The sequence below is a fragment of the Nyctibius grandis genome, chromosome 20 (assembly GCF_013368605.1).
Source record: "Nyctibius grandis isolate bNycGra1 chromosome 20, bNycGra1.pri, whole genome shotgun sequence".
Lineage (NCBI taxonomy): Eukaryota > Metazoa > Chordata > Aves > Nyctibiiformes > Nyctibiidae > Nyctibius > Nyctibius grandis.
In genome coordinates this window covers 1,743,328-1,758,763 of record NC_090677.1, presented here as the reverse complement: position 1 = coordinate 1,758,763, position 15,436 = coordinate 1,743,328, and the positions used below count along the sequence as shown (strand labels likewise).

The 15,436-nt window shown below is 41.7% G+C and overlaps 1 protein-coding gene across 4 annotated transcripts in view; it reads left to right on the top strand.

The window, feature by feature from the left end:
* PCDH15 (protocadherin related 15) overlaps positions 1 to 15,436 on the top strand; it is a 358,337-nt gene that overhangs the window by 231,577 nt on the left and 111,324 nt on the right. The gene's annotated exons all lie outside the window — the stretch shown is intronic.

Here is a 15,436-nt window from a genome sequence, read left to right as displayed (position 1 = left end):
ATCTCACCAGTAATACGGGGATAATGGTATTCTGTTTGGTAACGATCCACAAATGAAAAGCGTTTGTAGCTGAAACATTAACACTTACCCATCTTAATTTGGTCGATGGACTCACGTCCAGGAGGATTTTTTAGGTGCTCTAAATCATGCCTCCTTGCGTTTACAAAGGTGCAGTTGTGGAGCCAGTCAGTCGAGCCCTTTTGCGCAGTTGCTTCATTTTTGTTGACTTTGTCAGTGAAGAACTGTGAGCTGTGGGAGAGAAGAGAGTTTAATTACTCGTATTTTAGCTAAGAAGCAAAAATTGTAGCAGGAACAAAAGCGTAGCTCACAAGTGTGAACTTCATATCTGGTAACTTCAATTTAAATGTAAGTCTGCGGAAAGTATTTAGCATATATGAATCAGTCTTGGGTTCAGCTTGCTGTGTATCTGCAGATGCTGTGAATTGCCACATGATTTTGAGTAATTCTGTTTGTCAGTCTCTACTGAGCTCAGAATTATTTTAGGGACAGTAAATGTCTCCGGTTATTAGCTTAGAAGCCGCCTTACAATGTCATCAACAATACCTCTGCAAAATTTCTGCAGGTCACCTGTTTCCTAATAGTCCATGCTCTTCCCCAGCAGTTTCCAAGTCAATCGAAGAAAATACTTCAAACAGCTTTTGACATAATTTCCTGAGCCTTTTCTGTCACACTTTTAAGGAGGAAATTGCTCAAACCTCTTTTTTTTTTCCTCAGACTTTTTCCCAGCACAGTGAATTTTTGAAAGATAAGTGTTTGGGTGGTGGTGTTGGGTTTTTTTAAAGGTACTTGTTTTCGAACAGCACTGTACTCAGAGAAAAGCTGTAGTCTGCATCGTGGGGCTGACCCAACTGTATGATTGTGTTGTATTCATTAATGACGGGGTATAGGGAAGCGCTACACTTCAACTTGGTGGCCTCAGTGCACTGTCAAAGGAGGTGGTGTGGGAGTAGGGAACTGAAGGAGGGGATTAGTAGGATCAAAAAATAGTGCCCTGGTTCTGTGGGGATAAAATTATAGACTCCCTTTTCTGTTCCATGTTGGTTCAGTGTGTGGCCAGCTGTGGGCTGGTGATCAGGGCCATCAGCAGCTAAACCCAGGGCAGCTGCCCCAGGCTGGCCCACAGGTGTGCTCTGTAACATTAACCTCAGGGGCACTATAAATTGGAAAGCTGCTGGGGATGGGGGGCTCTTTGCTCTGCTCTCCTCTCCCTACTTCATCTTCTCCTCCCTTCTGAACAGTTACTATCCCTGGAGGCACTTGCCACCACTCTATGGGCTAAGTATGATTTTGTGTCTTTTATATTAGTATCGATATCGGTTTTCTTATTTCATTGAATCTGTTTAAATTTCAACCCAAAAGTCTCCCTCCTTTTCCCAATTCCCTTTTGCAGTCGGGGAGCGGAGACTGGATGATACAACAACTGATTATTGTTTAGCCCTGGGTGCTGGATAAACAGAGGCAAGGGGAATAGTATTGAGTGGCAGTTGAGAGAATGGGGGAGGGCTTGTGGAAAAAACATTTTTAATATCTCATTGTCATAATATCTCAGATGTCTTTAATGGGTTGTATGTCAGAAAGTAGAAATTTAGAACCTTGGTTACAAGAGATGTCTGGAATTGAAAGAATGGTTTCATTTGAGTTTATAGATGAACCTCTCAGGTAAAAACTCTTCCCACACATGAGCAACCAAAAGGGAGCATGATGATACTTGTTTGGAAAGGCAGTATGTGAGAGGCTGGAGCCAGGAGTAACAATTTCAGCAGTAAAAGGTGTTAGGCTAGGGACAGAGCAGGGCCTGAAAGTTAGGACAAGCAGCTTATATTTTAAATGAGAAAGAAAATAAATCAAAGGAATAATTAAGTAAGTATTGTCATACTCAGTGACAGGCTGACTTTTGCAATGGATCAAGCTTTGCCAGGGGAGGTTCAGGTTGGACATTAGGAAGAATTTCTTCTCAGCAAGGGTCATTAGGCATTGGAAGGGGCTGCCCAGGGAGGTGGTGGAGTCACCATCTCTGGAGGGGTTTAAGAAAAGCCTGGACATGGCACTTAGTGCCCTGGTCTAGTTGCCATGGTGGTGTGAGGGCAATGGTTGGACTCGAGGATCCCAGAGGGCTCTTCCAACCTGGTTGATTCTGTGATTCTGTGTGTGATCGGTGGCCATAATTAAATATGATACATATTGCTGAGATGTAGATGATGTGTAGGTTCCAGCCTTGAGTGACAGGCAGAACAGTAGTATTTTGAGTGCCAGTTGAGAGAATCGGGGAGGGATTGTGGAAAAAACATTTTTACTATCTCATTTTGTTGGGCAGATGTCATTAATTCTATTTCAGACATCTCTTGTGACTATAATGGTTTAATTTGAGCTTATAGATGAACTCTCCAGGGTCAGGGGAGAAGATGGAGATTGCAATCCGAGCCTTGTGCTACCCCTGTGTGAGATGAGAAGGATCCACAAGGCAGCGTCTGCCTCGTACAGGGCAGATGTCAGCCCATCCTGGTAAGCCAACAGAGGGAACTCCTTTCCTCCCAGGAGCTCAGCAAGGGTGTTTACAGGGCACTGAATCCAGCCGTCGGTCTTGAATGCATGACAGCGTGAATGACATGTGGTATGTAGCGGTCTAGAGCCTCATGCACAGTGTATTGCCTGATGCCAGTCCAGTCATTTATAATTTCTTGTTGACCAATTAAGACGTCAGCACAGGGAACTGAAGGGGTTCTAAAACTCACGATTTCTGCTGGACCATCTGCCAAATCAGAGCCTGTGCTCAGGGCCAGGGCGCTTCTGTGTGGGGATGTACACCTCTCTGCCGTGGCTCTGGAGCTGTTCCCTCCCACAGCCTGTCTTTTTCTCCTGCTCTGGGGCAAGGAACTGGAGGTGCCTGTTTCCTCTTAGCAATAAATGTGCTTGCAGTTTATTTAGAAGAATGGTATTAGAGCAATTATTTAAATACAATGTTTGTGACCCCAAATAGAAAGTCAACCCAGTGCAGATACACTGTAGGCCCTAACATAACAGTTGTGCAGATTGCAGTCTTTAAAAACACAAAATTGAACTAGAGAAAACCAGAAGCAAGCACTGAGGCAATAGTGGGTCCAAGCAGGGAATTCACGTAACCGTTAGGGATTCAGTCCCTATAATCCTCAGAGCATTATTTGTATTACAGAGGTCTCAGAGTCCTTTGGGGCTTGTGGTGCTCCATTGACATTTGTCATTTTTCACAGTCCAGCTCTTAACCAAAAGCATTGTAATTTTTACTGTGTAATAGGGTTCTGCTAACCAAGTATGGCCAACATCTCCTGGTGTCATATATCGTTTATGTGATATAAAACTGACTGAGCAGCAGGGCAGTATGCCCATCACCACGCTGATCTTTCTGCCTAGGAGGAGGGTGGATGATATACACAGTGATTTTCTTTAGACGCTCGCTTTGAGCCTTTGGCATGACAAGTTACAAAGAGTTTGTATTAACCTTCCCTGAACTTGATCAAAACACAGATTGCAGAGCAGAATACTCAGTGCAGAAGAAATAACTTAATCTGTTACCTGCATGTCAGTATTGAAGCACGTCACTGGTCTCTGCTGCAGCCAGATGGCCCTTTGCACTGTATGGATGTCTTATGACTCTTCGAATAGAGCCAAAGGTAAATTAATGAATCAGTGCATCCTTTCTAGTATTATTGAGGAGGAATCGTATAAGCAGCATTGATTTCTTCTTGCCAGAAAGATGCAAATCACTTCAAAGAGACTTGAGATTTTTTTCTTTTTTCCTCAGTTCTCAGATTCCTCTCGCTGCTTTTGTAACTTTTCACCTTAACCTGAAAGTAGTAAATGAGTTATCTTGTCTTGGGATGGCGTGGGAGATTGCACAAGTGTTTCTCCAGAATAAGTGATGATTGTTATCTGACCAGTAATCAAGAACACAAGGACTAACCTTTTTCCAGTTTATATTGCTGTTAAGTGAGTAATGTGTTCCTAAATACATATCATAAGAATTTCTGTATCATGGGGGCTGTAGGGTGCTTGCATATTTTATGCTGTGTCCTCCTCTTATTATTATTACCAGCATTATTTTTGTATTCCTTCATGTCTCTCTCTTGTTGTAATTGCTTTTTCTCCTCCTTCTGTGTTCTGAGATAGGTTTTCTTTTTAGTTTTTCAAGTAGAGCGTGTAGTGTAATGAAGCCGTTATCTCTGGCTGATGATTCAAAGTGAGAGAGCAACAAGAATCAGTAAAAGCAGATCTGTATGTTTCTACAAATGCTGTATTACGAGACTGCCTACCGAATATTTCATATAATTTCTGCCATGCCTTAATCCCAGTGGACTGTTATAAACATCCTACGATGAATTTCGAGATTTAGTAAAACTGACTGTACCCATAAACATCAGTAAACATGTTGCTGTCATCAGAGAGTACGCAAACTACAACTGTCAAACTAGTTTTGCAAGAGAGGTACACCCTTGAGAAGTTAGAAGTCAACGTACAGGCTGGGGGAAGAGTGGTTAGAAAGTGGCGCGGCGGAAAGAGACCTGGGGGGTGTTGATCGACAGCTGGCTAAACATGAGCCAGCAGTGTGCCCAGGTGGCCAAGAAGGCCAATGGCATCCTGGCCTCTATTAGGAATAGTGTAGCCAGCCGGTCTGGGCAAGTGATCGTCCCTCTGTACTCGGCACTGGTGTCCAGTTCTGGGCCCCGCACTTCAAGAAAGATGTTGAGGTGTTGGAGCGAGTCCAGAGGAGGGCGACCAAGCTGGTGAAGGGTCTGGAGGGTCTGACCTGTGAGGAACGGCTGAGGGAGCTGGGGGTGTTTAGCCTGGAGAAGAGGAGGCTCAGAAGTGACCTTAGTGCAGTCTACAACTACCTGAAGGGAGGTTGTAGTGGAGTGAGAGCCGGCCTCTTCTCCCAGGCAACTAGCGATAGGACAAGAGGACACAGCCTCAAGCTTGGCCAGGGGAGGTTCAGGTTGGACATTAGGAAGCATTTCTTCTCAGCAAGGGTCATTAGGCATTGGAAGGGGCTGCCCAGGGAGGTGGTGGAGTCCCCATCTCTGGAGGGGTTTAAGACAAGACTGGACATGGCACTTAGTGCCCTGGTCTAGTTGCCAGGGTGGTGTCAGGGCAATGGTTGGACTGGATGATCCCAGAGGGCTCTTCCAACCTGATTGATTCTGTATGCTTTAGATGATGCATTATATGCATTGATCGGTACTTATTCTGGGGGTGAATTTGAATCTTTCCTAGTCACTATGCTAAGTCTTCCCTTCCTTGGGAACTGTAAAAGAAACAAACCAACCATGCAACCATGTGTAACAGCGAAATCTTTCTCTCTGGCATGATTGCTCTGAATGGTCCTTCATCAACATGACCGTTCTTGCGGTCCTTCATATTCAAGTTGGAAGCAAATGGCGCGATCTTGGTTGTAATGATGCCGTAGCAGAGCAGAGCTCCAACCTGCTTAGACAAGAAAGCTCCCTTTGTTTCTCTGACAGCCTAAACCTTGAATCAGAACCAGGAGAAATATAATTTGTTTGCTTTTCTAAGGCGGGAGGTTAGAAGAAGCTGCATGTTTGTGGATTAATCACCCTCTCAAACCAAACAATTGGAGCCATCAGTAAAGCAAAGAAAATAAAGGTGTGTTGGAGACAAGGGAATAAAATGTTACAGCAGGACCCTCTCCTCTCACAGAGCACATTTACTGTACTGCTGTGGAGTGCTGGGGAGTGAGTGGCTTTAGTCTATAAAATGCTTAAATTATCAGTAGGAGAGAGAGCGAATGGCAGAAGAGGGATTCATAGGTTGTCGTTAGGAGAGGGGAGGACATTTTGGTCCAAACCCTGCTCCACCAGATGTTTGAATAGCCACGTGTATGTGTAGCTGCCACGGCTTTTTCTTCCTGCAGGTATTTACTAGAAATTCACTCAAGTCTTGTTTCTAATGAGCAGGTGAGCAGTAATACATCATTGCTTCATTACGGTGGGATTTCATGTTATGGTGAGATTTAATTACAGTAATAATGAAGATTTTCTGCCAGAAATTACACAGGTAATGAAGGATACATGAAAGATAAAAGACATTAGTGAATCAGTTAAGGTCAAATACGTGTCATCAGTTTCTAATATTTGTAAAATAAAATTTAAGTTATTTTTTTTCAATAAATTTACATCCATGAAGTTAATCCTTCCTTTCTAACATGTAAGGAAAACCATTTCCCATTGAAAGAATAACAGGCTGGTCCAGCACAGCAGCAGCACATAACTTACACGAAGGTTAAAATAATGAGCTGTATTGCCTCCAAAATATAACTTATTTACCTCTTTTCTAGTGGCATTGATAGAATAACAGACATGGTGTTGGACTGTGGTGCCAGTAAACAGATTTTTATTTTCAATCTCAATTTATCTGGTCAATCATCTGCTAGTCATTTATTACCTCATATATTCCACTATGAATATTGTCGCTTAATTTATATTATGAGCTACTTTAGGGCTTGCTGAGCACTAGATATGAAAAAGAGGCAGTTACACCATGTTAACAAGCCATGTTTTGTATAGCTTCAAAGAACCCTGTGTAAAGAAGCACTGCAGCCAGTTAAAGACAAAATTCAAAGTGCCACCTCATGCTGTTTGTCACAGCATCTTGTCAGCATCATCACAAAGATTTTGAACTTGCTCAAAGTTACTCAACGTTGTGTGATTCTCTAACCTCAGTCCTTCTAAATTAATCACTGTGGTTGATACAAAAATCTAAAGGATATTTCAAATGCTTGTGGCACAGCTAGGAGTAGTTTTCAAGTAGGGGCTTACTTCAGTTAATGTAAATATAAAATTGAAATGATACCTTAGCAAATCAAAATGTAGCATCACAAATAAAGGTTTGTTTGCAAACAGGTACGTGTCTTGGGGGGATGAATGTACTGGTGAGATGCATGAACCTTAAGGGGGGAATACCTTTAAGGGTGGTATGTGTTTATTCTAAGAGGCCAAGAGATTACATAAAGAGTGGAAGGGACTTCAAGTTCTTGGTACTCCAGTATCTGGTGAAATTAGGTATTTCTGTATTATGCCGTGTACTGAGTTCACTTCCACCCCCCTGCTGAAAGCTGCATTTTTCACGAGTCAAAACTTGGAAGGCGCTCTTTTGTGTAGGTGATTTGAAGTGGAAATAATCACAGTAGTTTTCCATCGCATATATGATTATTGATAATAAAGTTAACTTGTTATTGCGTTTGTAAAAGAAACAGTTTTAAAGCTAGGAATCAATGAGATAAGTGATAAGTAGATTTTTTTTCCATTACTTTTATCATATACATTAGGAAGTATAAATTGTTCTGTGCTCACCTTCTTCATATAAATTACAGAAGCTGACTGATGAAATGAAAGCATGAATTACAGAGGAAACAAAATTGAAAATATCTTAAAAAGAATTAGTTTACTTCAGTGATTTTAAGCTATTGTACAATTACTCATTTCTAATCCCTTTGCAATCAATTTGAAAGGCTACAGATATACCTGGGTGTGGAATATTCAGTTGTTGTGAACCACGCCACAGAATTATCTGGGTGAATTACAACAAATCACGCCTTTCAGTTAATAATTCCAGTCTTTTAGCTGAAGGATGAGAGCTTGCTTGAAATCTTGAAGATCCTGGTTTGTTGTCCCAGTTCTAGACAGTATATTAACTGCCTACAGTAGTCATTTAGGGGATTGTTAGTGGTTATTGGGGCCTGGAGAGTAAGGTCGTATCCTCTCAGCTTGCATGAGTGTTTGCTTAGTGAAGGAGTAGGTACAGTTTACACGCCTGCATGAATATATATATATATATATATCAGTCAACTCTTGGCTCAAAGTAAAGGTCTGTGGTTGTATTTTGCTGTAGCTGTGTACATGGCATGGTAGACACTTAAGGGAGGAGGAAAAAAAACCAATAATCTTCTAGTAAAGGGATTATAGCTGAATAACATTTTGATTTTCTTTCAGACAAATGAACTCACCTGTGAGAGAATGGTTTTCTGAAGTCACAGTTCAAATTTTCAGTTGTTTCAATCCAGAGACCTTGTTTCAGAGGAGCTTTATAACTTATTTTTAGCCCATCAGTTAACTTCACTATGACGTGAAAGCGTATGAAATTTGGATTTTAATATTTAATATTAAATTTGTACGTTTGTACTGTTGTGAATACGGTTGATTAGCATCATATTGAAAGGTTTTGGAAATGTGCTACGTTCAGTAATAGCAATATAATCAAATGAGGATTTGCAGAAATTGAGAAATGACAGAAAGAATGGAGGGCACTAGATGGCTTTTGCCAGTTAGCATGGAGCAGAGGAATTGCATCAAATGAAAGCACTTGGGCACAAAAAATGTTTTATTAAAAGGCAAGATCAGGCCTTGGGGCAGAGGTCAGAGATCTGTGGCTCCTTGGATGCTTGGTACAAAGTGTTCATTTCCCACTTTCCTATTGTTTTCATGAACTGGTAGTTAACAGATGAAGTTGAAAATTATTGTGAGGGAGTAGTGCGAGCGAGGCTGCTCTCATGGAGGGATGAGCTGGGAGCTGAGGGTGGCCCAGTGTGGGCAGTGCCCACCCCAGCTGGGCGCAGTCCCGGTGGGGACAGAGCCGGGCAGGCAGACCAACAGGCTCCATCGACAGCCCCAGCCGTGGTGAGGGCATGAACCTGGCCTGGGCTCTGGCCAGGGAGTCCAGCCAGGAGCAAAAGGGGATGGGGCCAGAAGCAGGGCTGGAGCATGGTATCCTGGGGCATCACTGGAGCAGGACTGAGAGCCCCAACTGGGCTGAAATGGGGTGCTGGGCTCCAGGGGCAGCGTGTTGGGGGGCACGGGTGAGACCAGTCTGGGCTGTTAAGGGCTGTGGGTGCCCTTAGGGCCATGTTATCTTGTGGCCTTTAGGGTTTTTTCATTCTGCTTATTTAGTAATAAAATATCTTGGGTTTTTGTTGGTTTTTTTTTTTTTAAATGAGTGGCATCTTTCTATGGTTAAAGAATGCACAAGGGGAATAATGATTTTCAAGTACAGTGATACCAAAACACTCTTTTCCTTTCTGTAGAAGGGAGTTTCACAGATATACTAGAGGAATGTTAACTGTGCCCTTGGAAGTCCCCAGACAGCAGGGGATTGATTATTAAACACTTGGAGGCAGCTCAGATGGGAAGCCACCAGCTCTGGTAATGTGCACATAGACTTAAGTGGCAGATGTTCAAACCAAAATGACAGCAGAAAATTACAGATACATATCTGTGCTTGTAGAAAAAGATGAGGAAGGCTTGAAAATTTTAGTGTGTGACATATGCTACGCTTTGAAGTAAACCTTTTTACTTTCTCCCTTTGTGGGATTATATTATGTACATTTAACGTTAGTGGAAGGAGGGATCGCTTTAAAAATACATTTTTTTTCCCCTACTTATTACACTTGTGATAAAAGCCAGCAGAATTCAAAAGGAGCTGTAAATGCCTGATATGCATTTATTAGCTCAGATGCTGTTCAGTCACGTCGCTTTTTATAGCGAGGGAATGTTGATTTCCACTTAGGTGTAGTTAACTAGAAACCTTGGTATCAGCAGGTGTAATCAAAGAGCACAGTCCTGAAGGGGTAGGAAAAACATAAATGCTTTATGAAACTATTTGCAAACCAAGAAAATGCAATATTTAAGAAGCTAACAAACTCGATGAGTGCTTTTGTCAACAGGTCAGAAATAGGAGAGTAAAACATTTCCTCATGGACTTTTAGGATCTGTATGGTAAGAGGCTTTCTGCTTAGTGGTTGAGGACAGAGGCGAGAAGAAAAGGCAGCTTTGTGCAAAATTGCATTTGAAATGCAGGCTCCCCAGGTAGGCTCCTCTACACACGTACTCTGGTAATGGTGAAAATCATCTAAACAGTGTGATTCTCTTAGTGGTCTAGAAAAATCAACAGAATCAGTGATTTTAGTGTTCTTTGGCAGGAATTTGTCCCTCTGGGACTGCTTGGCAGATTAATAATTTGATTTTGCTGTCATGGAATTACAGCTATTTTAATAAAGAATCAATATTTGATTATAATTAGGTCACAACTTACAAAAACCAGGAATAAAAAAATCAGACTGAGTTTTATAAGCTGCAAAAAACCCCGAAACCTTGGTGACTAGATGTAAAAAAAAAAGTATAACCCTGTTTTCATAAGGAAATTGGGAGAGAGTAAAACATGTTGATTTTTATGGGTGTGGAGGAGAGGCTTCACTCCCATTTGGTAGGACTGCCCTCTAGAGCACTGCAGGCTAAAGGCAGCGATTTTCTCAGGGTAGTAACAGGGTTCCCTTTGTAGGATAAAAGGGCATTTGCACAAATTATTATGCCTGAGGCAGATATAGATATGTATACATAAATATGTATATGAAATATAGTGGAGTGTCATCTGGAGTTGCTTCTGTTTGTGTGGAGATAGCTGATGAAAAACGAACTGAAGTTTTTACTCTTTATTTTTCTCTTACGAAATAAGATTTCTACCAAAACACATGTTCAAAAAAATTCATTATTCTTTAGAAAGTCCTTAGGTTAGTGGTAATATTCAAATCAGACACGTCTGTCACTCATTGTAATGCTGCGTTTTAGTGATTGAAATATGGTAACAGTGACGAGCTGCAGCTGAGGTTCACTGGAGGGAGAAGGAGCCACGTCCTGAGCTCATCACATAAATCCTGGCGGCTCCAGGATCTGCCAGAGTGGCTGATGAGGTTCCTCACTGCCTGCGAGGAGGGGGTCTGGGCTGTCCGCGCTGCGCTGCACACCGGGACACCCTGAGCTGGATGCACCTCAGATGGAGTTAAGGGGCAGTGCTGGTGCAAGGAGGAAGGCAGGCATTTGAATCCAGTTTGTGTGTGTTTTCCCAGATTAGTGAATGAGGAGGAAGAGCGGATTATTTCACCCAGCTGTTAAATGCTTTTATTCTTCACTTAGTGGAGTACAAGCATTAAAGGTCTCTTGGTGTCCCCATAAATCAAAAAATGTATTAATGTCTCTGAAGTCCATTGAAGTTTACAAGTTAATTTTGTGCTGGGAACGCTGTACTGCAGGTCTTTTTCTTCTGCTCTACTTGTGTGCTGCCCTCCCACGTCGGCGGTCACCACCTGTCTGGGAGCACCTAGTTTAGTATTAGTACATTACAGCTAGTGACTGTCTTAATGATTTTTAAATTACATATTGATTTGCTCCTTAATGCCTTTCCTCCCCCACGCTTTGTTTCTCCTCATTGGCATTCCTAGATGACTATCTCAGTTCGCCAACTTTTTTGTTGAGCATTTTCATAATCTTTACAGACAGGTCAGTATTTGTTCCCTACAAACCTTTTGCTAAATAACTACCCTTTAAATCTTGTATATGAGAGGTGTCTTGTTCAGAGGGTGGGGAAGGTGGTCAGGAAGTGGGATCATTCACATGCTAATGAGTTAGCAAATGAGTTGGCATCAAGAAATCTCTTAATACATCTTCATTTGCTTTCGCAGATACTAGTGTGGGTACTCAAGAACAACAGGATTTGAGCATCTCTCCCATATTGTGCTTCCTTCGTGCTTGGTTCTTAATCTTTGTGTAAGGGAAGCACGTAAGCATGTGTCCTGTTCTGCTTTTACGTGCTGCCCAGTGTGAGCAACAAAAAGTGCTGGATAACAGAGCATCTATGATAGGGAGAAAGCTTTGGGCATTTTATGCTTTGACTTCCACTCTGTTTTGTAAACAAAGATGTATAAAAATATAATAAATCAGCAGCTAGATGAGCAGTGACACAAGGCTGGTTTGTATTTATATATAAATACGTGGCTGCTATTACCTTACTGTCAAAAATACAGCCCGAGTATTTTGAAGGGAGATGTATAGAGAGTTCATTACCTGTATTTTCCATTTACATCTTTTTGTGTGTGTCTGATAGTTAATAGCGACCTGGATTTATGTGACTGAAGCAATGAACTGTGAACGGTTGTAAGATGCTGCAGTTTGGCCACAAGAGCATGTGTAGGATTATGCCCCAGATTTACAAGGTGATTACACTACTGCTTACTATCGCTTTGTGGAAGGTTACTCCCCTATTCCTAACTTGTGGTAGGGGCTTGCACTCATATGCTGCATCCATTTCTACGCAAAGTCAGATTTAGTGGTGTTTTAAGCAGAAGCCATCAGCTCTGAAGTAATCTTTAAATATTTAGCTGTGCAAAAACATATCTATGTCTTGTATCTCCAGTACCGACAGAAGATCAGTACTTTCTATAAATGTTATCTTTTTGCCCAAAGTCCTCTGTGATGAAAGCCTGAAAACTCTGTATCTGTCAGGGAATGCTGAACACTATCACTGTTAAGTCCATTTTAATTAAGAAGATTGGATTGGGGACCTTGACTCCGGGGGCACAGGTTTTGGGGGTGGGATAGGGCAGATCATGCCCATGACCTCTTAAGCTATTCACAGTGTGCTTGCTTTGTGTGCTCTGCCAAAATCCGATCTAGACTGTATTCCATCCTCAGTCGTGGTGCTTTTTGCCAGAAAATCAATCGTTTCTTTTTATGACCTTTAGGTGCCCATAACATGTAAAGAGAAATTATACCAGTTGAAGGAGATGATAATATATGAATTTCTCCAACATGTCTCTAACAAAACCTCTACTTCCTCTATCAGGAGTTGCCCAGAAGAGGTGTTTCTTCCTACCACCTCTGAACCAAGGCTTTTACTAGACTAAGGAAAGCATTGCAACTAAAAAAAGCCCATTTCTGTGTCATCTGATGTTTTGTGTGTTAAACCTTCTGCCTGCAAAAATCCCCATTCTGCTTCTAGCAGTTACTCATCGTAGACGTTTGCGATGGGACTTGTTCACCTGTCTATAATGACAGTCTTATCCTCTGAAGAGCACTTCCTGCAGGTGCATCATGAGAAGACCTGGGGTGATTCTTATGGGGAACTTTTATTTTGTTAAAAGTGGAAACATTTAAGCTTGAGCTCTGCTATAAAAAAAATCAGTGGCTGCTTTAGGATTCAGGAAGAGATGGGCTGGGAAGAAAAGCACGTGGAGCTGTTCTGTCTAGTTATGACTGAAACATTTGGTACCTATTCAGTTGGCTCAGCTGAGGTTTATGAGGTACAACTGTGCATAAAGCTTGTCTTAGAGGAAAGATAAGTTAGAGAAGTGGAAGGCTTTTTGTGTCCTGCTTTATGCTTTGCTTTGTATTGCTGTGTATTTTGTACTGATCCACGTACCTTGAAAAATAGGTGTGTTAAGTAGGATGCCTTGGTCATTTTCCATAGCAGAGAATGTAGTGTGTCATCTTTAAACAGGATTATGCTTTCCAATATCTCAAGTCACAGATTTTCAGGCTCTACGGTCACATAAAGGTATTCAAAAGGTAACAAAAACATCACACGGTGATTCTCCTCACCCTCCAGAGAGTAAACAGCAGAGTGGGATCTCCTGCTGCTAAGCCAAAGAAAAAAGACCAGATGTGGCTGTGGGTTTGCAGGTGCACAGAGAGAGGGGGAATCAAAATAAATGAAGAAATAAAGGGTTGTTTCAGAAACTTCACCTGCTTCCTGGAGGTGATCCTAAGCATCCAGTATTGTATCACATTTCTCCTGTCACACTGGAGATTATTTTTAATATCCCACACCTAGGATTTCTGTATTCATAGCTACTTTGTGTCTGCTTCAAATAAAGTAATTCCCCGTCTTGTCTTTGAGGTAGAGCGGCTGTGGATGGAGTCTTACAGTGCAAGTTTGCTGTGTGATGTTGGTTTCTTTGCTACAGTGATACATTGCTCTGGAGTGGAGTTTCTAGGAGCAAAATGGAACACAGGACAGCTTATTTTACAAGCATGTGTCACTTTGAAGAGTCCTGAGAAACAAGATTGTTTATGTAAAATAGTCCTGGGTATTAAATTCTCAGATAAGGCAAATTATTTTCTTGCAAACAGGTCAAGAATTTGAAATTATAAGATTCAATGCCTGTAATTCCGTGCAAAAACGCTAATCTGTTTCAGTTTGAATGTTTTTCCAGAATGTTTTCATTTGAATGCTCTCCTAGTTTGAATTGCCCAGTAGTCACTTCTGGATGATCCAGTTGTCTCTTTGAAAATCTGAATATGAGAGAAAAAGCATTTCCAGTGCCTTGAAGACTTGAATTGCAGACCTTTCAGCAGAACAAAATGCAGGCATTCACTATGTGGACTTGTAACAGACATTTTTTTAAGATATTTTTTTTTTACTGTTGTTTCCCCTGATGAGGTATGGATGAATGTTCTAAAGGACTGTGTAATATAGCGTGCTAGCCAGCATCAGCATATTGCAATTGTGGCATGGAGAGCTGTGACAACAGGTAGAGGCATCACTGTGTAAACTTTGAGTAGCTGTGTGTGTGGGGGTTATCTAAGAGACGGGGGGCAGCTGTATCCCCCCAGAGCTCAGGCACACATTCTGCTTTAAGGGGAAAAAAGGTTTGCTTTTCATTTGTGGATCAGTAAAGTCGCTCTTGTGTGCTGAAGGCATATGGTGCTGCTTATTTATTCTGAAAAAAAAAACCCAGAAGATTTAATCTATGTTATCCATGTGCATAAAACAATGGAAATAGTAGTATGCAAAACTGAGTAAATCTGTTCTCAGTAGAAAAAAAAGGAGGAAAAAAAGAAAATCAGTTTTATTAGTAGAATACAGATTGTGATTTAGAGAAGTACGTTTAATTGATTTAAAGGAACATACAGGTAAGTTTTCTGGAACTCTCTGTGAGAGCATTTGGACAAAAAATTCTTTTCTGACAGTCTGAATGAATGCCTTTTTAATAACCTGTGGTGCTGGTTGATGGCCTAAATGTTCGTGGCTCCTGATGCGTGGGGCACCAGGACGTTGAGAGCCACGTGCATCCGACTGCTGCATCTGCCTTAGTGGTAGCTTGCACAATCCCACCCAGCCTGCTGTTGGGGTGAGCTTGTGTCTTTCACGCAAGGAGGTACCCGTGAATGTATATATACATATATATAGGTGTGAAAGTATATGTATGTGCATACACTCAGTACTACGTCAATGAAACTGGGCTTAACTCAAGCCGTTGAAGTACATATCAGTGTGAAGAACACCATCCTAAGCTCTCACGAGGTGTTGATGCTAATCTGACATTGTATTTTCCATTCATTTATTGCATATTAGGGGTAACAAACACTGTCAAGCAACAGCAGCTCATTTATTTTAGAAAATGAGCAAAGCCCTGCTGTGGCCCACTGCTCGAGAAGCAGGTGTCATGGAAATCTCTGCTTTGTTTTCTTGGGAGACTACGTGTTTCTCTGCAGAATTTCCTTCTGTCAGTCTGTCTCACATGAATATCTTTTTTGAAGCTTTGGCAGTTTCCCCTCGTATGCTGGTGTTTTGTGTGCTGCTAATGGAATTGAGAGCCGAG